The following is a 23,917-nucleotide window of genomic DNA, read 5'->3' on the forward strand; positions in this document are numbered from 1 at the left end:
TAGGGGTCTCCTAACCGCCCCTCCTGCAGTGTCCCACACTGCAGTGCCCCACACCCCACTCCCTTATTCAGTTTCTTTTTATAGTTTCTTGGAGGTTTCTTCATTCGTGTCTCTTGCGATAGCGGTGTGCGTAGCTTGAGCATCTCTCTGCGTCGTGTCTGCGTTGTGTCGAGGCAGGTGATCGCTGATTTCACAATCGGCTCCTGACAGTGATGGGCGTACCCGGAGCACTCCTACGTTGTCTAGTCCGGTGGCTGTTGCCTGGTGGTCGCTGATTTCATAATCAGCTCCGGCCATCCCCCAACGTCCTTAGCCTGTGTCTGCAAAAAAGCTACGAAAAGCTCCCTATATGGTGATTAATCATACTTGTGATCTTGCGGTTTTGCAATATGTCTATAGCCTTGCGGTTTGTACCAGTTGCTTTTTTATTGTCCTCCCCTATCTCCTAACAAGCAGGCCAGTCCCTTATACTTTAATTTTTATATTTCCTCCTTTAATATTCTAATTCTTTTGATGAACAAACAAGTTACCACAGTTTATCACAATCACAGAACCACTGAGGCTGGCAAATCCCTCCCAGCCCATGGAGTGCCAGCTGTGCCCAGTGCTCACCTTGTCCCCAGCCCAGAGCACTGAGTGCCACCTCCAGCCCTTCCTGGGACACCTCCAGGGATGGGCACTCCAAAGCTCCCTGGGCAGCCCCTGCCAAGGCCTGAGCACCCTTTCCATGCAGGAATTCCTGCTGCTGTCCAAGCTGAGCCTCCCCTGGCACAGCTTGAGGCCGTTTCCCCTTGGCCTGTCCCTGTCCCCTGGCAGCAGAGCCTGACCCCCCCTGGCTGTCCCCTCCTGGCAGGAGTTGTGCAGAGCCACAAGGTCCCCCCTGAGCCTCCTTTTCTCCAGGCTGAGCCCCTTTCCAGCTCCCTCAGCTGCTCCTGGGGCTCCAGCCCCTTCCCCAGCTCCGTTCCCTTTCCTGGCCACGCTCCAGCCCCTCCAGGGCTCTCTGGCCGGGAGGGCCCAGAACTGGACACAGCCCTCCACAGCCCTCAAGGTGTGGCCCCAAAGAAGCCATCCTGAAACCATCTGAGCATATGTAGCACTCCCAAAATATTAAATTCTGACATCAGTGTAGCTTGCTCCAAGGAGCTGAGGTGTAGCAGGGTGTGAGAGCTCCTAAATCCATCTGGTAGTTTTCCAGTACCTAAAGGAAACCTACAGGGAAGACGGAGAGGGACTTTTTAGAAGAGCATTTAGTGCTAGGATAAGGGGAAATGGCTTCCCACTGCCAGAGGGCAGGGTTAGATGGGATATTGGGGAGAATTCCCTTGTGATCCTGGACTGGGATGAACACGTCCTGTCCAAGATCCCCAAAAGCAGAGTGCAGGGTGTTAGAGCAAACTCTGCTACCTGCCTTTATTTCCCTCTGCAGGAGCTCTACTGGCCATTGGGCTTCAGTTCTCTGTCAGCTCTGGAGATGTGAGAAGTCAGCTGTTACTAATAAAATCTGTTAAAATAAACTCACAGGACAATTCAGCTTAGGAGCAACCCCTGGGTGTCACCATCCCCAGGAAGAAAGATGCTCAAATTTTGTTCTGTGACCACTAACACCCATTTCAAACCTTGCACTTCATAAACTGTGACTTCTAATATACAAAACTGGGTTTTTTCCATCCAAAAGGTCAAAATCCTTTCCTGGTGCCCACAGAGGGGTTCCTGCTTGTGCTGAGCCTGGTTCCCTGCAGGGCTGTTCCCCAGCCTGGGAAGATCTGCAAGGTCTGATTAAAACTTTTCCAGTATTTCAGGCATTTTTCCAGCCAGGAGATTGTGGAGATAGCAGAGCCACACATCCAGCTCCCCCTGTCCCAGGCTTGGGAGGATGATAACACACATGGGAGGGACTGGATGTACCGGTGTGTTTCAGTAACACTGAGCAAGAGACATGTTTTGCTGATCTTGGCACGTAAACGAAACAAAATCTGAAAAAAACCCTCGTGACTTATCCCAATCAACAAGTGATTGCAGACATTACCCAAGCAAAACTAAGAATTAAGCTTGAATAAATAGTAATTTATGCACTGGGACAGGTGAAACACAATGGTGTCCTGGGCCTCTGTAAAGAGCTGTCAGTCCTGCACCTTCTAAAAATGGAGTTGAGCCATTCTGAGAGAAAATTCTCTGTGTAATAAAATGCAAATTTAGAGCCTGCTTGGAAGTTATTTAATGTCTGCTGTGACCTGCAGCTCCTCACAGATTTTCATCAGTGCGGGTGAAGAGTGGACAAGTTTTGTTTGACCTCAAGATCCAGGCAGCAGCTTTCACCCTGTGCAAACTGTTTGGTAGTTAAGAGGGGAAATGCAGATGGAAGAGAATGGCTTTGGAGAAGGGTTCTGGAGAAATTCAGGAGCGTGGTGCTGGGGACACCAGATGCCAACAGCTTTGATTCTCTCATCCCTCAGGAGGGATTTATTTGTGAGTAGATCTAATACTGGCAGCTTTGTTCTGGTTTTCCCTGGGTTGTTCAGGCTGGCCTGCATGAGGAAGAGGAAACCAGGAAGAGTTTAGGAATAGGGAAGGCTTTTGGGGGTACTGGTGCATCTCCCCTGGGGCCGTGGAGCCTTTGGAGGGCTTGGCAATCCCAATTGGAATTTATCTTTCCATTTGCTCCCCTTGTGCAATGCCATCAGGACAGGGGGAGGGTTAAGGGGTTCCTGCTTTTCAGCAGGGCGCTGTTTCCTTCCTGGCTATGGTTTCTTGCCATCCAGTCTCACAATGCTCTAATAGGATTAATGTTGTTGACACTTCCCTCGTACAATAAATCCCCCCTTTCCGGGGTTGCTCCCCCAGGATGGGCGTTTTCTGGCAGATAATGCGAACCTGAAGCTGTGCAAATTGCTTCCCTGGGAGCCTGACCTCCCTGTTGGGAATGACAAAGGGCCATCCAAGAGACTTAGGAATAGCTGTCCCCGGCTGCTGCCTGGGCTTAATCCTGCTGAGCCACTGAAAACAGCATTTCCTGCCTGGCTACAACCAACCCCCAAGTGTGGGGGAGATTCCAAGAGTGTGCCAGCACCAAGGCCAGGTTGGATGGGGCTTGGAGCCCTGGAAGGTGTCCCTGCCCATGGATGAGCTCAGCTGGGGGTTTCTTGGCTGGAGCTTTGAATAAATTGATAAATCAGAATCAATGTGAGTGGATCAACAGTGAAATGCTAATAGGTCACAGTCATTAGGCATTGATCAATAATCCATAAATTGATGATGTTCCAATGGAAGAGCTATTTTTATTTAGAAAGGTATGTTGACTATTAGCACGCTGACAGTGTATTAATGAACTAATATTAAACTAGTAAAATTTCAATTACCTTCATCTTACCTCACTCACTAAGGGTCCTTCTTTGAGGGCAGCAAGGACCCTGTACCCATCATTTATGCCATCCCTGATGACATCATTTCCTCACTGATGGTATTTATGACATCATTTTTGTGGGTTGCATCATTCATTTAGTGCCTTTATCCATGACACCATTTACACCAAACAGCACCATCAGCTCAGTGTCTTTGAGATATCATTTTGGTATCATTTTGACCCCATATGAAATCATTAATTCAGCGTCTTCACACCAAACCCTGATGTTTGATGGGTTTGTACTGACTGTGATGATTTTAAAAGCCTTAGAAATAGAAACAGACAGAGAGGTCGTTACTCCAAATGTGTAGAGTCCCACAGGGCTTTGTCCCTGTCCCCTGATGGTAGCAAGGGCTGTTCAGAATAAGGCAGCAGAGCAAAAAAAAAAAAAAAAAAAAAAAAAAAAAAAAAAAAATCAGAATTAAATACATGGTGAATGGAGTCAAGCAAGAAGCACAGTGAATCCACATGCTGTGGCTTTATGGAACTGCAGGGCAGGGCTGTTAGCTGCAGGATAAATGGGAAAAGAGACCAAAATCCTTGTTTCCAAAGGATGCAGGAGATTCCAATGCAGCTACTTTGTTATTCAGGCAGTGATTAATGGTGAGGTGGCGTCATTCTCTCTGATCAGGGATATTAAGCAGTGATGGTTGCAGACAAATAGCATTATAAATGCAGGATTGTTTCAGATCATTAGGAAACTACGTAAACTCATTTCTTTAATTAATCTGGCTTTAATGGCTGATTGCTTCTGATTAAAATAGCACATGTCTGGGGGAAATGCGTCAAAATTGGAAGTCAAAGGAGAAACTCTTAATGAAGGGAGGGCAAAAACATTTCCCCATTTAAAAAGAAGAAGAGAGAAAAATGAAGTGTGGAAGACGGTAAAAGAAGGAAGTCAAGGCAATTCCAAGGGGAAAGCAAGCCAGCAGTTCTCTAGATGGGACTGGTGGGTTTTCCAGGGGCACAGGCTGTCATTGCCTTGCCAGAACATCCCTCTGGAAGCAGAGTGTCCTGGCTGGGCTGGGCACTGCTCTCCCCAGGGACCTGGGGACTGGATGTGTCCCTGGGCTTCAGGTCTAGAAACAGGACAGCCCAGGGCAGCACCATTCCATGCCTTCAGTGGATCCATACAGCATTTCCTTTAGCACCGTGCTAGGCATTTCCCGTGGGATAATGAAAGGGCGACAGAGGATCCCAAAACACCGCTCTGGGATAAAAGCTGCAGCTCCCAGATGGGCTGGAGATGATGAGTAGCCATGGGGCTGGGAGCAGGATGGAGCTGACGATTCCAGGTGTCCCGCTGCAGATATCCCCGCTCCTGGCCCCTTCAGCGAGCTAGCTTCTCCAGCATCCCGGGCAGATATTCTCCTCCCTCTTTCCCTTGCTGCTAACAGGGTTTGCTTCTCCTCTTAGGGGAAAAAAGCAGTTTCCAGAAAGTGCTGTATTTTCTGAGAATGGTGGCTCCCTCAGCCCCTTTCCTGCTCGTCTCTGGCTCCAGCACTACCTCCTCTCCCAAGGAGCGAGCGCCTGCTCCTGACCAGGCTTGTCAAAACCCGCCAGGCGTTCCCGGGCTGGCAATGCTCCTCAGCACCCATTCATGGAGCAGGGTGTTCTTAACAACCCCCTTCAACACCAGCATGTGCTTTGCAGCCCTCTTGCTGAGTCAACAAGGAGGGCACGGTGCCACGGTCTCCATGTCGGAGGGTCACAGGTGGTACAAGGTGACAGGGACAGCAGCAGCTCCAAGGGGCCATTATCTCTGTGCTCCTGCTGTGGCAGGAGTTTGGATCTGATTTGCTTTGAAACTCCTACCAAAACAATACCTCACGTGCTGCAGCCCTTTGGTTTTTCTCACGATGCCAGCACAGCTCATCCCAAAAGCCTTTTCCCCCCCACCCCTTACATAAACTGTGAATAAATAAACATTGAAGTGGATGTGGATCGTTGCTGTGCTGCATGTCCTGGCATGCCTGTTTCCTTGGAAAAACTGTACTTATCCCCAAAAGGGTTTTCCAGACACAGCAGCAGGGCTCAGCTGAGCCTGGACTGGAGCCGGCCCTGCTGCATCCTCCTCCCTGCAGACAGAGCCTGCGTGCTCGGGCAGGTCCAGCAGCCCAAAAGGCATTAATTATGGAGTCATTAAAACTCAGTTACCTCTCCAGGCAGGAGCGGGAGAAGAAAGCCTTGCTCTGGGAAATCAGCAGCACCAAGGTGGGATTTTAGCAGTGCTGTGGCTCTGCAGTGACTCAGGGAAGCCTGATTAGCTCCAGGCTTTCAAGAGAGATTACCTTGCGGGATGCTCCCCGTATTCACTTTGCCAGCAGGTTCATTCTGCAAACAACATGCTGAAATCCTGGGAAAACAGGAGGGAATAGCTTTGCCAGTGCTCAGGGCTGAGCTTACAGCATGGCAGAGGCTGGGAAGAGGCAGATTTCTTGAGGCAAGGGGCTAACAGTGAATTTGTAAGAATAAGAATTGTTTCCTTGGGACTGGCTGGGGCTTCCCATGATGCAGCCGTGCCTCGCCGAGCAGAGCCCATCCCAAATGTCCCCAAGATGTCTCTGAGCAGAAGGAGAGGCCACCGGACCCCTTTGCCCCATCCTCTTCTCTGGCTGTGGAAGCCTGCCTCCCACAGCCTCTCCTTGCTTTCCCTGGCTGCCACCCACCCCTGCCAGGGTGTCCCCAGGCTCGCTTTGCTTTGGAGATGCCTTGGAGCCCAAACTGGTCCCAGTGCCCAGCCATGGCCTCCCCAGTGCAGAACAGGAGGAAATGCCCCCCCCCCCGTTAACCTGATGTCAAGTTGACAAGCAGGATGATGCCTCCAGATCATCTTCAAGTCACCTCCTTTGGAGACCCAGGAAAACCTGGTTGTCCCCCTGTGCCAGACCACTGAGCTCCAGACCATGTCACCTCCATGGTGCCCATGGGGCAGGAGCAAAAGGATACCTGGAGGCTCCCAGTGAAGCTCTGTGTGGTTTTCTGCTGAGCCCAGAGATGTTGCAGTCACCAGTGGCAGCTCTCCTTCCTGCTTAGTCCTGGGATCCCATCCTGGAGACTTTTTCATATCACACTCTCTATTTGTCTTTCACCTCATGTGATTTTGGGAGCTGCCATTGCCAAGAAAAGGTTTGGGGATTCTGTGCTCCTGTTGTGCTGGCACCCGGGGAGGGCACGAGTTTCATTCCCAAATTGGATTTTCTCAGTTTTCCCTGCAGGGGCAGCAGTAGCCTTTGAAGCCAGACCAAAGGAAGAAAACTATCTGTATTTTAAAAACAAACTCCTGTTCCCAGTGACTGCAGCTCTGATAACAGGACTAACGTCAGAATGAGCCTCTGCTAAGTGGGTTTAGCAGTTATCATGTTGAACTCAGTGCCTAAAGCTGCCTAGTGATTTGTGCCCTGTGTCCCCAAGCCAGCTCCATTCCTCAAATTAGCATAAGGTCTATAAATCAACCTTCTTTTGATGATGATGATAACAACAACAACAATACCAATACCAATAATAATAATAATAATAATAATAATAATAATAATAGATATTTTCATTGTCCTGATTGATTGCAGGCAATAGTCTTGCCCTGGAGTGGAGATCTCCAGAGCTCCCTTCCCAACACTGCTGCTGTTATGCATCAGGCAAGGGAAATTAAGGATCTGTTGTTAGGGAAAGGTACTTCCCCCAGAGGGTGCTGGGGCACTGACCAGGCTCCCCAGGGAATGGGCACAGCCCCAAGGCTGCCCGAGCTCCAGAAGTGTTTGGACAGCCCTCCCAGGCACAGGGTGAGACTACTGGGGTGTCTGTGCAGGGTCAGAAGCTGGGCTTGATGATCCCTGTGGGTCCCTTCCAACTCTCGGTTTTCTATGATTCTGTCCTTAAAACAGAATAAATCTCTGTCTGGACCCTTGTATCCTTTCAAGGAAACATCAGATAAAACAGGTGGATATCCTTTTACCAGCTTGATGAATATATACAATCAAATAAACCTTGAGGGCATCAGGTTCTCCATGTGAGGATGAGCATCAAACATTTTCCCAGCTTCAGGGCTTCTACAATTTTCCCTGCAACAGCCTCTGGATACAATAACCTGGTGCTGCTTTTAGGAAGAAAGGAAACAAGGGGAGAAGCTGATGATAAGGTTCTCATTTTGATGGCAAATGTTGGTAACTTGAAGATTTAACACCCAAGTCCAAGTGGAGCTAGAGAACAGTTACTTGAGTGGGATTGCAGAGCAGTATAAGCCATAGAAAACTCAGAATGATACAACCTCCTCACTCCTGCTGAGCCTGGACCCCTTCAGCGTGGCCACACAATTTATAACTGCAAAAAAAATGTCATTTCCACCTCTGCTAAAGAAACAAAGGCAGCTCAAAGCAACTTGGTGCCTCAGGCACTGCTGGGGCTCAGACCTCCCTCTCCCGGGCCGCAGAGGAGAGGATGGCAGAGGGTGTGTGGGAAGAAGGTGGGAGGTGGAGCAGCTCCCATCAAATCCAGTGGGAGTTTTGTGTGGAGCACAATCCCATTAGCGGTGTTATTCACGGGTCACGGCCCGAGGGCTGAGGGTTGAATATGTTTGTTCTGCAAATTGGGCTAATATTGTGAGGAGCATAAAAGAGGATGTGTAACGTGTGTTTGGCCTCTGTTTGGAGATCACAGCAGAGAATGTTTCCTTGAAATTGTATTAGCTCGGATCCAATCTTAGGGTAACTTACAGCTAGGGAAACTAATAACAGCCACCATCTTTTTAATGTTTAATACATCAGAAATCAGAGCAAACAAAGTTTTGCTGTGATTTCTGCTTTTCTCCTCAGTTATCAATCTATAAAATTATTCAATAAATGAGAGTCATGGTGAACAATTAATTGCTTAGCAGTGGGTATTGCAAATAGATTTTACCTTAACTTTAGCTTATCTGGGCTGAAAACTTCCGTTGTTCTGCTCTTTCCCTGGAACTCATCTCATCACATACCTTTGAAGCAAGTTCAGGAGTTGTATTAAAAAACATTAACTAAATTTTGATCTAAGAATAACTGCAAAAAATACTATGTTATGTGTTTATTGATGCCTTTAGACCTTGCCCATGTTTGTGCTATTAACTTAATCTTTTCTGCTTTGGGAAACCATCAGTGGGAGCCCAGAAGGATCTAATGTGTTCTATTTGCAGGATCCACTTCTTTGGCTGTAAGTACTTCTAGATGGAAGAAAAGAATACTAATTTGTACTCAGCTGTTCCTGGAATTTTGCTCTTGCATGACAATGGTAACCATTATTGTATTTATCCATTGAAATCCTATTTGCACTTTCTTCTTCCAGATCATAATGTGATTTTGCTTTCATGCCAAGGAATGATTGTTAACTGGTATTTTGCTGGGTTTTTCTTAGAGATTGCTATTATCTTTTATGCTTTGTCTCCCCATATTCTAATGAGAGAACCATACAAAATCAAGTTGATTTCAATTGGGTACCTGAAGTTATACAAGAGGAACAGTGGAACAGGGGGCTGAATAATGAAACTCCAGAACAACCTAGGGGCTTGAACAAGGTGTAAGATTCATGTCACCAAACCCTGTTGTTTGTGCAAAGTAGATGTCAATATATTTGTAACATAAATTTGTCAATATTTTAATTGATAACAATACAATTGTAAATATTAGTTTTGCTCTTGGTTTGGAATGAGATGGCTGGAACAACATGAAATCTGAAGCCCCTTGAGTCAGCCAATGCTTTGGCTTTGTCCTGGAAGGTGCTGTGACACCCAGGTGACCTGGCAGCCAGCAAAGGGAGAGGCTGCCCTGAGTTTTTTGGATAAAAATGCAGATTGTGGAGATGGCATAGTGAGAGCCACGCAAAGCTCAGGTTAACACAGCAGCCTCACCCTAAAACAAGCTGTAAGTGGCTGAAGTGCTTCTTGTTAGATGGGCTGTGCTGGAGTCCAGATTTGGAGCTGGGGATTGTCACAGGGCTGTATCAAATGCCACTGCCAGTGTGGTGGCTTCACTGTCAGACCTCCTGGCCATTATTCCCTATTGTAAAATGCAGGCGAACCCAATGGGAAGAAATGGTGATGTATGACTCTAGTTCAGAAGGCTGAATGATTTCTTTATTATAACTATGTTATAATACATTCATATACTATATAAAGGAAGATACTAAAACTGCATACCTACTTTTCTAACTACCATATCTAACTAACAACTCGTGATCCTGTTCCCGAGAGTCCAGCCACAGGTGGGCTGGATTGGCCATCAGGCTCAAACAATCTTCACCAGAATCCAATCAAGCAATCACCCCAGGTAAAAAATTCTCCAAGCACATTCCACATTTAAAAAACCAAACAACAAAAATAAAAACTGTTTTCTCTTTCTTTCTCTCTCTACACCTCTATAAAAAAATCCTAAGAGAGAAAGAAATATACTTACCACAATTCCCTTTGTTGCTCTCGCTTTTCTGGTGGCACTGCCATTGTCTGTTGCCTTTGTCCTGGCTGGAAACAATTCTTTCTGCAGCAGCAATTTGACTTCCATGCCCAACCATCACTGGGTGTGATTATCACCACTGAAGGAGCACCCTTGGTGCAAGGAGGATTTATTAGACATGATTAATAAGCACAAATAATTTATCTGCTGTCACCCAGTAGCCCATGTCCCTCAGCTAAGGGACCAAGAGTTGAAAATGTCCTTCAATGCCTGTTTAAATACACAGCAGCAATACCCCAGGGCTGACAATATTAGTCCTGAACCAAGCACTAAACCAGGGGAAAGCTAGTTCCAGCTGAGTGTGGTGTGATATCTTTGGTGCAGGAAGGGAGAATAATTCCTGTTGGGTATGTTCATGAATGCAGATGTGATTTGGATGGTACGAACAGGACGTTTAGAAATGGAAAAAATGGAAATCTCATTATCCTGACAGTAATTCAGGACTATTACAGGGAAGCTCAGGAGCTTTAATCAGTAACACTGTATTAGCATGACAGAGTTAATGGTGATAGAGTAAAAGATACTGATTAAAGAACATTTTTCTCCACTTAAGATCTGCTACCTACTGTATCCAAACACATCAGTGGGCCAAATCCTGCCTTTGATTCGCTGAACCCTTCTCCCCAGGCCAAGGGGAGCATGGGTGGGATTGCCTCCTGCCTTGATCTGCTTGGCAGCAGCAAAGGAACCCATATATATTTATATATAGTGTCTGTTACCTTAGAAAGGTTCTTCTCTGGCTTCTGTCAAACCCCACTTTATTATCTCCATGCCATGGGGGCTGTTGTGCAGGTGTAGTCCCCACAGGAATGGGCAGGAGGAGTCAGATGCGGAGGCCCATATGGAACACAGAGCTGCTGCAGCAGGACTCTCCTGGTGCCACAGGGCTTCCTAGCAGCTTCTCTGGGTGTTTAACAGCCCATGGTTATCTCCAGCTAAAAATAAGGCCTTGAAAGAATTAGCTGGCTTCCTTGAGCAGGGAGAAGCGCTGACTTCCTGTGTCAGTTCAAAGTTATTCCTGGGGATGAATGAGCCCTTGTTCCAACCACATGTGCTGGAATGGGTTCCCTGACTCTGCTGCCTCAGCAGCCAAATGCCAACGTGCATCAGGAGTCAGAGCCTCCAGGAGGAAATCTCGGACCCTGGCTGGTGGGATCAAGCTTTTGCAAAGTGTGTTTTCCTTGTGCACAGTACCTGGGGGCTTAAAATCATAATGGTGAGATAGCTTCAAATGCAACCAGCATTTCTCCTGGTTAAATAAACTCTGAGGAACAGCCTTGTTCATTAGCAGGAAGATTTATAATACAACAGAAGCTGCAAAAGGATATTCAGGCTGCCAGCAGCAGCATTGGTAGGACCAGAAAAGGCAGTGCAGGATCTTTAAACACACAGCCCATTGAACACACAGACCACAAGTGCTTTGTTCTGTGTCTATTTAAATCAGAGTAAAAATACACCAACAGAGGGAACAGATTGGCTTTTAAAATCTTCCATGAGATAAACAACAGCTTTGGCTAAGTCCAACTGAATGAATTTTACCTTATGAGAAGTTTAAGTAGTCTTGGAGGTCAGGGGAAATGTTTAGGGTGGCACAAGCTGAGCTGCTTTGTAAACTTGTTCTACAAAAATAAGCAACATTGGTTACATAGAATCACAGAATGGTTAGGGTTGGAAGGGACTTTAAAGCTCATCTCATTCCACCCCCTGCCATGGGCAGGGACACCTTCCACTGTTCCAGCTGCTCCAAGCCCTGTCCAACCTGCCTTTGGACACCTCCAGGGATCCAGGGGCAGCCACAGCTCCTCTGGGCACCCTGTGCCAGGGCCTGCCCACCCTCCCAGGGAAGGATTTCTTCCTAATAGCTGATCTACACCTACTCCCCCTTGTCCTGTCACTCCACAGTTTGTAGTCAGAGGGTCTGCCCTGGAGCTTTTCTCAGCTGAAATTATAGAGAGACTAAACCAGAGGCTTTATGAAAGGAACAAGCTGCAAACCCTTAGTGGAAAAGGGAGTATTTTACAGTTAGTTAGAAGAGCCAAGTGTCACCTCTTTTTTATTTTAATCTTATTCCAACCCCGTGATTTCCCAAAAATAGAATCACTCAACAAGAACGTCACATTCATCTTGGTTCAGCTAATGATATTTATACTTTTATATTGGATGGGATTAATTTTCCTATCCTGTTAATGCAGCATGTGATCATTAAGTACCTTTACTGCATGCATAGACATATATTTTCTGTGTCAGAAAGGAAAGCAACTGGCATTTTAAATTACTGAGTGATAATTGTAGGTGGCTGTTCTCCATAGTGCTTAAGGAATTCCTCTCATTATGATAAATGGGTATAACACTCCCTTTTTACACAGAATCAGTTCACAAGTGAATTTATTCGACAGTCACGGATTGTGGGTCTACTGAAGAACATTTTCCACAAAGGTGCCTGTGTTCATGTAGAGAACGTGTAACAGTACCTTAGGGAGGAGAGGCACTGGAACTTCCCAAATGATGGGTTTGGGTGCTAACACCTCGTACAACTAATGTTGCAGCTCACATCCTGCCAAATTTCACTGAAGCTTATTTCACATCCACAGCTCAAGAAGTGCAGGGAGTGCCTAAGCAAAAAAAGATCCAATGACGAGCACAGTAAATTATTAGCCTGGCATTTTGAGTAAAATGTTTTACAAAATGGATTTGCAGCCATTCACCATTAAAGTATCAACTGCAAAAGTGAATTCCAGCATGGGGAATCTGCCAAAAATAAGAGATTTTATCCTGACAGGAATGAAACAAACAGACATTCAATCGGGGTAGATATCAAGAAAGCCAAGAGAAATAAGAGCTCCATTCTACACAGCATTGTTTCCCAAGACATTAAAACAGTGATTAAAAAGGAGACCCTGCTGCTTGTGAAACTGTAAAGCTTCAGTTCATGGCTCCAGAACAGACCAGTGCCTTCAACAAAACCACCACAGCCCCTGTAACCTCCCACAGAAAGCAAGGAGAAAACTGCTGGGGTTTGACCATATTATCAGGCAGCACCTCCCACGTGGAGCTTGTTTCTGTGCACAGAGGTTTGTTTCCTCAGCCACAACACAGAAAACTTGAAAACAGAAAAACACTATTTTCCCTGTCAAACAGGAATTTGAGTTTACCTGTCAAACATGAATTTGAGTTGCCTTCAAAGGAAGGTGTTTGAGTTTTGCTTCACAGGAAGCTTTCCCATCTCTTCCATTCAGTGTTACACTGGTCCCTCATTCACGGGCTGTTTCAGGGAGGTTCCTAAACCCTCCCAGTGTCTGTCCTGGGGCAGCTGCCTTAGTGGGCATGGTGGTGTGCCATCAAATGTTGGAGACCTTGGAGGCCTTTTCCAACCACAATGATTCTGTGACTGTGTGATTCCATGGAAAGTGTGCTACCCCACACCCACCCTGAGCCCCCCAGCTGCAGTCTGGGGTCAGGGGCCATCGTGCATCCCTGTTGCTGCCAGGAAAGGTTTGGCTTTGACCGCTCTGTAACCAAAGACCTGCAAACACCAAGGATCCTGAAGAGGGGTAAAACATCCCATTTATTGTTTAATTTTGAGTTTGAGTGGATTCTCCATGCACACATAAAGAAAATAAGATGTTTTTCATAGCTTTCTGCATTCAGCACAGGACTCAAAGTCATTCCCAAAGCAGGACATGGCAGCACCCTTTCTTCACCCCTGCTGTGTCCAGATCCATGCCCCAAGCACTGTTGCACAGCCCATTCCAACCCTGTGTAAAGAAGAGTAAATGACTTTATCTTAATGAATGGTGAAGCCAGCCCACAACTTCCTTTTCCTTTATCCACGATCACAGTGTTACTGACATGCGCTGATTTGGAGGGGCAAGCAGACAAAAGTTTTTAATTTGTTACTCCAGTCCTCAATGGGGATGTTAAGGATTTTCCAGACAAAAGATTGAGACTCAGCTAGCCCCAGCTGAATGCCTCTTTCTGTTCAACTGCTTTTTGTGGTGTAATTGCTAACACTGCTAAAAGAGAGAGCCCGATGACTGACTGCTGCTTCATTCCCATTACTGGAATCTGTGCTCTGAAACACAGGATCAGCTGAGCCCTTGGCAGAGCTGGAAGCACAACAACATATTTCCTCTGCAAAGCTGTGTTTGCTACCAGCCTCAGCCTGGCTTTGGGTGGGACAAAACCTTTCCAAAAGTACAAATGGATGATATGTTTTGTTTGCAAGCCACACTGCCTGGGCAGCATAAAAACTGCGCAATATAAAAGAGCCAAAACCAGAGTGAGTGCAGGGGACAGACTTCAGTGTGAGAGTTACCAAGGGTGCCCTCAGTAACTTCACATACAGCACCAGGCTGGCTGGAGGGCAGGAAGCTCTGCAGAGGGATCAGGACAGGCTGGATCCATGGGCTGAGGTTCAGCAAGTGCCAGGTCCTGCCCTGGGGTCACCCCAGGCCCTGCAGCTCCAGGCTGGGCAGAGGGGCTGGAAAGGGCCCGTCGGGAAAGGCCCTGAGGGCTGTGCCAGGGCTGGACAGGAGCCCGGGGGTGCCCAGGGGGGCACGAGGCCAATGGCCCCTGGGCTGTGCCAGCCATGGGGTGGCCACAGGCCCAGGGCAGGGCCCGTCCCCTGGGCTGGCCCTGCTGAGGGACCCCGAGGGCTGTGTCCAGTTCTGGGCCCTCCCAGCCAGAGAGCCCTGGAGGGGCTGGAGCGTGGCCAGGGAAGAGAACGGAGCTGGGGAAGGGGCTGGAGCCCCAGGAGCAGCTGAGGGAGCTGGAAAGGGGCTCAGCCTGGAGAAAAGGAGGCTCAGGGGGGACCTTGTGGCTCTGCACAACCCCTGCCAGGAGGGGACAGCCAGGGGGGGTCGGGCTCTGCTGCCAGGGGACAGGGACAGGCCAAGGGGAAACGGCCTCAAGCTGTGCCAGGGGAGGCTCAGCTTGGACAGCAGCAGGAATTTCTGCATGGAAAGGGTGCTCAGGCCTTGGCAGGGGCTGCCCAGGGAGCTCTGGAGTGCCCATCCCTGGAGGTGTCCCAGGAAGGGCTGGAGGTGGCACTCAGTGCTCTGGGCTGGGGACAAGGTGGGCACTGGGCACAGCTGGGACTCCATGGGCTGGGAGGGATTTTCCAGCCTCAGTGACCCTGGGATTCCATGATTCTATGACGGTATGACAATTGGTATGGACTGCCCTTGCTCCCATAACTATGAGGTACCTTTGTCATGGCTGCAGCCAACAAGAAGCACCTGTCTTCATTCTAATGCTGAAGGGACTGGGAGTTCACTCTCAATATTTGCTTCTCCTCTTGTAACAGTTTATTGGCAAGTACAGTAATTTCCTTGGCTTCCTAATGCCTCACCTTCTCTCAAGTCTAGAGGAGATGAAAGCTAAATTTCATAAAACAGGGCAGTGAAGAGTAGGCAGAGAAGCAATGTGAGCAGCAGTGAGTTGTTACATCCTGAGGAAAAAATAAAGTGACAAAAGTTAACTTGTCCAGACCCCAAAAAATTTTTGAACCATATTTAAATTGCCTCCAAATTTCTTGAAATAATTCCCTATAAAACTAGCCCTTACAACTAGACGGAAGTTAGCATGGCCTTCACTCTTCTAAGGGTAAATGAGGGTGATCAACATTTTTTTAAACAAAAACAAAAATTCTGAAAAGGAATAGAAAACATACAAGGAATTGAAAAGCAGTATCACAAAGATAATTTACTGCCTTAGAATTAGGAGAAATGTTACCAGACATCATTTTGTTTCCTGAATCTATTAAAAACCTGCCTTGGTCATGAAGAAAGTCTGTCTTAGATGACTGTGGTAATTTTAGAAAGCTGCTGACCAGCTGTGATTGTACATCTGCTGAATAACTTGGCAAACTGCCCCTGTTTCCAGTCCTTCATCCTGAATGATTTAATAAGATGTGGCTTTGAATGCAGTGTGATACAGTTGGATTAGTTTCATGCCAACTCCTGACACTGAATTTTTCTGAAGCTCTTTCAGAGCTTTTCCACCCATTTTCCTGCAGGGATGGATGGCACTGGTCAGGGGAAGTCACACTATTGTTGTTACTATAACACCCCTTTTGTCTTGGGCAAGAGCTGGGTTGTAAAAGAGCGCTGCAGGCTGGAACCTCTGGTTGGAAGCAGAGTAGAAGAACAGGGAACACGATGGAAACATCCCATCTCACCAAGCACCTCCTTCCTCTCACCAAGATTGCTGAATTCATCTGAGGTCAGCTGGGTCATTTACTGCTGGAAGACTGCTCCCAAAGCATCCCTTTCCAGCAGAGAGTCCTCCTGATATCCCATCCATGTTCACTCACGTCTGATTTGCAGCCACCTGAGTGCCCTCTCAGAAGCTGTGCACCACCCAGCAGTGTTTCCCTGCAGCCCTGCCCGTGGGTGGCTGTGGCTGTGGCCACCCACCGTGGGGAGTGTTAATCTCTCCCTGTGTCCTGATAATGTCACTTCTGACCTGCCTCAAACTCCTGTTTGCCGTTAGGTGGCCGTGCCACACCGAGGGCTCCCAGCTGCCTGGAGATCTGCTGATCTGTACAAGCCTTTCTCTTCCTTTGTCCTTCTGAGCTTTGGAGTTTGCAGCAGAAATCCCTGCTTGCTGCAAGAATTTCTCACTGTTAAACTTCATCCTATCTCTGACTTGTTCTCTATACTGGGGCAATGTCAAGCTTTGTGCTGTCAGCAAACTTCATTACCAGGGTCCTCTTTGGGCCATCCAAGCCCAAACCCTGTCTGACAGAACCATACTAAAAAGAATGGCACTGGATTAATTAATTAACTGGTCTTCTATTCTTTACAGAATTCCATAATCATTGAGGCTGGAAAATGCCTCCCAGCCCATGGAGTCCCAGCTGTGCCCAGTGCCCACCTTGAACCCAGCCCAGAGCACTGAGTGCCACCTCCAGCCCTTCCTGGGACACCTCCAGGGATGGGCACTCCAAAGCTCCCTGGGCAGCCCCTGCCAAGGCCTGAGCACCCCCTCCATGCAGAAATTCCTGCTGCTGTCCAAGCTGAGCCTCCCCTGGCACAGCTTGAGGCCGTTTCCCCTTGGCCTGTCCAGTTCTTACTGAATAGTCCCTTGCCTTTAGCATGCCTGAATCTTTGAGCTTTCTTTGTGCCTGTATTTTGGTGAAAATACAACCAAGAAATTTACCTTTCCATATATAGAGCAGAGGTCCACATAGTTTCTGTAGTTTCTGTCCTCCTCTTACTTATGTGGAAAAAGAAACTCTTATTTAAATTTACTTTTACCCTTGTAAAACCCAGTTTGGCTGGCTTTTGAGGCTTTCTGAGTTTTATCTCTGGGTTTTTGAATCTCCAAGCCATTCCACAGCCTGACTGTTTTGCTTCATGGGGTCATGCTGCTCCAGAACTGGAAGGGCCTGCCATGCTCCAGAAAAGCAACCCCATAATTATGGGGTGGCCACGCTGACGACATTGCCCACACATGGTGAAGCCACACTGCAAGACCAGAAACTCTGCTTGCAAAGAGGTCAAACCACTTAGGATCCCCAGAGGTTTGTGTGTTTTCTGGGAGAACAGGCTGTGTCACACACATTTAAATGGTGCCGTGCCAGAGGGAAGAGCATGTGGAGCACTCTCTCTCCATCAGGACAGCATAGATGACATCTGAATTCAGCCCTTTCTGCAGAAAACAGTAATGATGTGTGTCATACCTTTTCCAGTTCTCCCATTGCTAACCAAAATGTAGCATCAGCTATGGAAAAACCCATTGTTTCCCTTGTGAGAATAAACTGCTCCCTACTCACAAACACAGAAGGCAAAGGACTGCCCAGAAGAGCAGAAAGTGCCTCTGGAGAGCCCACACTTCAAAAGGAGCAGCAGGGACCTTGCAGTGCCCCCAGATTAAAGAGGATTGCCACCCAGGGTACAAAAGTGTGTCCCCGAATCAAGCATCGCTCTGCTGACGTGGCTTTGCACTGGTGAGCTGAGATGTGATGCCAACTGACAGATAATCAAGAGCCCGGGTTTCTGGATGCTTCCATCCCACCCAGCAGCAGCAGCAACACAGCACTACCTACTCAGCACAAGCACCAGCTGCTGCATGTGAGCCAGGGAAGTTCAGAGGGAAGAGGAACACCCTCCTCGTGGGAGGCAAGGTGCACAAGAACTCCCAGAGGTAAGGTGCTGCCACATCACCTCCCAGTGTGAAGGCATGACCCAAAAGCAGGCTGAGTTGCTCCAAGCCTGCACCTTCCACCTCCTCTGAGTTTCTACCACAGCCCTTCACCTTCCTGCCTCTCTCTAGCCCAGATCAGACTCCCATCAGCTCATCTCTGCCTGGCCCCACTCCTCATGCCCAGGACCAGGACAGGGACACACTAAGGGAGATCTGCTCACCTGGGCTGCTGTGTGTGCCTTGGTTGAGCCGAGCCACTGCCAGCCTGTTCCATGTCTGCAGGGCTCATCCACTTGAGAACAATAAAGTTGGGGTGTCTGGAGGATGCAGTGCCTTGGGATCTTGTTGGCTTTGCTTTCTGCCCTCATGTTGGAATTCACTTGTTTAGGGAGAGTAACTAAAACCAAATGAATTGAGGACATTCAGCTCTGGGCCACGTGGGTTTGAGGAGAAAAGAGAAAGGACTCTGCATGATTTCATGTGAATCAGGCAAAAGCTGTTTATTGTGCTTCTAAACATTGTTTCTATTTACTTCTTACCTTGGTCTACAAAAGCACACATCTTTTGATTGGTAGCTCTATTTTGTCTTCAAGGTAAGCACACAACTTTTTCTTAACCTAATTGGTAGATACTGTAAGCATTATTTTATTTGAGTTGATACTTCTATGTCTGTTAGCAACTTTTCTGCTTTTTCTTCTTGTAACATTAGCTTTTTTCTCTATAAAGATTAATGCAGTGTTGTTACAAAGATGACTTAATTCTTTAGTTTTAGAAGATTAGGCTGGTTCATTCAGTACACGTCTATTTTCTTGTAAATATCACTTTACAAGGGTTAATGCAGACCTTGGTCAGGAGGTGACACCCACGGTGTCCCCACAGCACTCCTGTGTGTCTGATTTCCCTGCTGCCTCGGCTCTGTGAGGCTCAAAGGCTGACAACTCACAACAACAAGTGTTGGTGCTGCTCCGGGCTCAGGGCAGCTCCCAGGATCAATCCAGTGGATGAGCAGCTGGAGCAGCCCTGGAGAAGGACCTGGGGGTGCTGGGGGTGAGAGCTGGGACCCAGAACCCCCCCGTGCCCTGGGCTGAGCCCCAGCGTGGGCAGCAGGGGAGGGGGGGATCCTGCCCCTCTGCCCCTGGGCTCAGGTGAGACCCCACCTGCAGAGCTGCCCCAGCCCTGGGGCCAGCACAGGAGGGACCTGGAGCTGCTGGAGAGAGCCCAGGGGAGGCACCAGGATGAGCAGAGGGATGGAGCAGCTCTGCTGGGAGGAAAGGCTGGGAGAGCTGGGATTGTTCACCTGGAGAAGAGAAGCTTTGGGGTGACCTCAGTGTGGCCTTGCAGGGCCTGAAGGAGTCAACAAGAAAGATGGAGAGAGACTCTGTACAAGGGATGGAGAGACAGGGGGAATGGCTTCCCAGTGCCAGAGGGCAGGGATGGATAGGATATTGGGAAGGAATTGTTCCCTGGGAGGGTGGGCAGGCCCTGGCACAGGGTGCCCAGAGCAGCTGGGGCTGCCCCTGGATCCCTGGCAGTGTCCAAGGCCAGGCTGGATGGGGCTTGGAGCAGCCTGGGACAGTGGAAGGTGTCCCTGCCCATAGCAGGGGTTTGGAACTAGATTATCTTTAAGGTCCCTTCCAACCCAAATAATTCTGTGATTCTATGATTATTTCCTCTCCTAAAATCATGGCCATTCATCAGATAATAAGGAATGGCTGTAGCCAGCAGGAAGAGATTCTTGCTTAGAGATCTGTTCCTTGACAGTGAAGGAATGAAGTTGCATGAGAAGGAAAGCAGAACACAGAATTAGGGGCTGACACTTTTCCTCCCTGGACCATGTAATTAATATCTTTTTGTTTAAAAGCATTACACAGAGAGATGAAACCATGCCTCACTTGTACAGGTGCATGCAGTGAGTTCTGTACTATGGGAATTACCCCAGTGCTCAGACTGGCAGTGGGAGCATTTTCTTCACTCCTGGAAAGACCAGCTAATAGCACACTCAGCTGGGGACACAGGAAAATTTGGGTTCTCTCTCCTTTCACTGCTAAAGAAATACACTTCCATTAACGGCAATTACAGGCCAGCAAAGCAGTGAGGAGCAGAAGGGTTTATAAGAAAAAAGGTGTTTTCAGAAGAGGTTGGTACATTACCTTTCTCAGTTGCATTTTGAATAGAGCTTGGTTTGGAAATGGATTCACCTCTACAGAAAATCCATAGATGAAGGAGAAACGAGGTAATTATTCAGGACAGGACTATTTGATTGCACTGCAAGAGAACAAAAAAAATGCTGCTGTGAAATGTGAGTCATGAAGTAAACACCTTCAGCATCACCAGAACTGAAGATGGAAAGAAAAAAAAAAAAATAACGGAAACCAGAAGAGACAACAACCTGATAATGTTGCATTTGGAACAGGCGTGTTTGTAAATGGTTTTGGCCTCCAACTTAGATGTAAAGAAGACACAAAGACCAAAGAAAGAACATCACAATTATTGTGGAGGGTGAAAATGGCAATGTGGCTGTTGTGTAAATGCTTTGTCCGGAGTTTTGGGATATGAACTACAGGTGTTGTGACTCCTCATAGAATGATATTTTCTTGATAAGATTTTCCCTGTCCTAATAGAAAATATCCTGTGAAACCATTCAAAATACATATTTGAACAATTTAATGGGATAGAATAGGATGTGGTGATTTAATGTGATGTGAGAGAAGCAAGGAAGGGATCCCCTGTCGGGTAACTGTCTGCCCTTGACAACTCAGAACACAGAAATCCCTTTGTGGAACAGAAACTGGGATCACAAACCAGCTTTTATTTAACTACCTTTTAACTTCACATTTACAGTCTCTAACAGAAAACTCTTTTTCTCCCTTCTCTTTTTCACCCTCACACAGAGCAGCTCATGGGCACACCATAATATGTAAAATATTATATGTAATATGCAAAATCCTTTTCCTACCAAAGCCAACTACAGATTCCTTACAGTGAATAATTATGCAGAAGATGGAATGGGTATTTTTATCAGTATTTATAAAATACCCTCAATAGGTTTCAAAGCAACACTGTATGTAGTCTCATGCTGGTTTTGTTACAAAAGATGATATGCTAGAAGTGATTTGTGGGAGATTATGTCTAATATAAACTAAATGAGCCACAGGAAAGGGGCCAAATAGCCCTGCACAGAGTCACTGGCAGACAGCTGAGTCACACTGAGAGCCCATAACACTGCCCAGAAGCTTTAAACCACTTACTTATTCCCGTATTTTCTTTTCCCTTTCTCTTTCACCATTAAAGGCTTTCCCTACCCTGTTTGAGCCTTAGCACACTCTTGCATTAACACTCTCTTTTGGATGTTGAGGAGGTGGGAGACAGGTGAGGTACACACTTTCCAACAGAATTTCACTAGTGGACTAAATAGATCATGAAAATTTATTTATTCGCTGAAAATTCTCAGCTGCAGAAGCAATAGCCTCAATATGCAGGCAGGGAGTAAAGTCTGACTCTGAATAAAACACAGGTCTCCCCAGGATGTGCTGTGGGCCAAAAGCTCAGATAACTCTGTTTCCTTAGCTCCAAGCTGGTATCTATTCAGTAGTGAGGGTTCGGCTGAAAATGGGTATAATCAGCATGGGCATGTTTTGCTTATGCTTTTGCCCAAACTGTTTTATAACCTCATGTGTCACCACTGTGCTGCTCAGGCTTTTCCACAGGATGCCTCTTTTTATTCTTTGCTTTTCTAAGCCTCTCTAAGCTTTTCTGGATAAGTCATTACAATGCCATCATTCCATGCTGCCAGCAGTGCCAGTGGGATGTGACTGAGTGCCTGCAGGGAGGGGCAGAGCAGGGCCCAGGCTCTGCTCCGGGGCCCAGCAATGGCACCAGAGCCACGGGCAGGGCCTGAGCCCAGCAATTCCCCCTGCACAGGAGGCACAACTTCTTCCCTGGGCAGTGCCCAGCCCTGAGCACATTGTGCACAGAGCCTGGGGGCTCTCCTCCCTGGGGCTGGGGCAGAGCTGTGTGCACACAATGCTGTGCCCTGTGCTCTGGGATGGCCCTGCTGGAGCAGGGAGGTGCCACCAGTGCCCACTGAGCTCCCTCAGCCTCAGCCACCCTGGGATGCTGTGTTTACAACAAATACTGGTGGCTCTCTGGACACAGCTCCCAGCTGGAAGCATCTCTGGCTGCAGACTTCATGCTCCCACTTGTTTTTACACAGCTTCTTATCCCTACCTGCTCTTGCTGGGAACTAAAAAAGTGAGGTAAAAGGAATTGGACTCCTCTGAGGAGATTCAGGGGGGTCTTTATCATGCCATAATTTCCTGACAGCATGGTGCAGTCTGGGGGGCATCAGGGCTCTGCTGCCAGGGAACAGGGACAGGCCAAGGGGAAACGGCCTCAAGCTGTGCCAGGGGAGGCTCAGCTTGGACAGCAGCAGGAATTTCTGCATGGAAAGGGTGCTCAGGCCTTGGCAGGGGCTGCCCAGGGAGCTTTGGAGTGCCCATCCCTGGAGGTGTCCAAGGAAGGGCTGGAGGTGGCACTCAGTGCTCTGGGCTGGGGACAAGGTGGGCACTGGGCACAGCTGGCACTCCATGGGCTGGGAACACTTTCCTCACCTCAGTGACCCTGGGATTCTGTGGTGATCTATGTATGTCCCTTCCAGCTCAAGAGAATCTGTGATTCTATGGAAAACCCACATGCCCCACGCTGCTGACCCCTGCAGCAGCCACCTCCAATCCCCTCACAGCATCACTACCTTACCTTGAGTGCCATCCAGCTGTTTTTTAGCAAAAAAAGAGCCAAAAACACCTGTGAAAGATCCTTCTTGGCTTTGGTCACTCATGTTGGAGGATAAAGCGAATTCTGAGGGGAGCTGCAGTCCCTGGCAGCATTCCTGGTTTGGGATGGATTTCTGCTATGAAGAAGCAGCAAAGAGAAGATTGCACTAACTTTTTAAAAATCTATCTATGCCAGAGCTTCTCTAATGATGGATATATTCACATCATAGCTGAAGTTTTCACAGATCTCTGAGAAACAGATACAGCTTTTAAGCTTACTTCCACATCCTCACTTGCCCATTGCCAGCATGGCCTAGGTCCAGGGTTTTGACTGAAGTGGTCTTAATATTTAGCTAATGTAAATGCTAATTCGACTAATGTGATGAATAAAACAAGGTGCGGATTTGTTAGCAAGTTTCTGCTGTTGCTTTATGTCAACAGATAGATTCTCTGAAACAGGACTCCAAGATGGCAGCACATTCTGTTACCAGTTGAACAAGGTGCATTTTTGGTAATAGTAAACCTTAGAGTTGATAATACATTGCACAACTGCAGAGAAGAAAGAGGAGCAATTTTAAATTCTTCAGAACTAGCACATCTTGGACACTGACCACCAAGAAGAAGGTTAGGTTGTCCTGAGCCCATCTGTTTCGCAGGGTTTGCTCTGACTTTCATACACAGAGAAAGACAACGTACCTCATCTCTGTTTCCCTACTGCAGTCGATCCAGTTGTTCTGCCTGTACAGAGGAATTAAACCATTCCTCTCGTGTCTGACTGTGTGTCGACTTCTTTGTTTTTACTGAGCTCCGTGAAGCCAGTGCGGCTCCACAGAGGCAAAGCAGATGCAAAAATCGGTCAGACGGCTCATGGCTCCCCTCGGGGCTCCTGCCTCCGCCCTGCCTGAGTACGAGTGTCCCGGGCTGGGGCGGACGAAGCCGTGAGAGGACGCGGGAAGCCGAGAGGGGTCGGGTGAAGCCGGGTGGAGCGGGTGATGCCGTGAGGAGCTGTGCTGAGCCGAGTGGACCCGCGACAGCGCGGACGAAAACGCGAGGGGGCGAGCGGAGCCGTGAGGGGGCGGGCGGGGCGGGGCTAGGGTGGTCCCTGGGGCGGCTGAAGCCGTGAA

General features: G+C 47.9%; 2 long non-coding RNA genes across 2 annotated transcripts; both read right to left on the reverse strand.

The window, feature by feature from the left end:
- Positions 1-13,412: 13,412 nt before the first annotated feature.
- LOC128791512 (uncharacterized) lies at positions 13,413-14,578 on the reverse strand. Its single transcript, XR_008432062.1, has 2 exons — positions 13,723-14,578; positions 13,413-13,628 (listed from the first exon to the last, which is right to left on the reverse strand). It is a non-coding gene; the product is annotated as an uncharacterized LOC128791512 (long non-coding RNA).
- Positions 14,579-15,098: 520 nt separating this feature from the next.
- On the reverse strand, positions 15,099-23,834 carry LOC128791511 (uncharacterized). Its single transcript, XR_008432061.1, has 4 exons — positions 22,777-23,834; positions 20,172-20,286; positions 18,243-18,418; positions 15,099-15,322 (listed from the first exon to the last, which is right to left on the reverse strand). It is a non-coding gene; the product is annotated as an uncharacterized LOC128791511 (long non-coding RNA).
- Positions 23,835-23,917: the final 83 nt, after the last annotated feature.

The sequence above is a fragment of the Vidua chalybeata genome, chromosome 8 (assembly GCF_026979565.1).
Source record: "Vidua chalybeata isolate OUT-0048 chromosome 8, bVidCha1 merged haplotype, whole genome shotgun sequence".
In the NCBI taxonomy this organism is placed as follows: domain Eukaryota; kingdom Metazoa; phylum Chordata; class Aves; order Passeriformes; family Viduidae; genus Vidua; species Vidua chalybeata.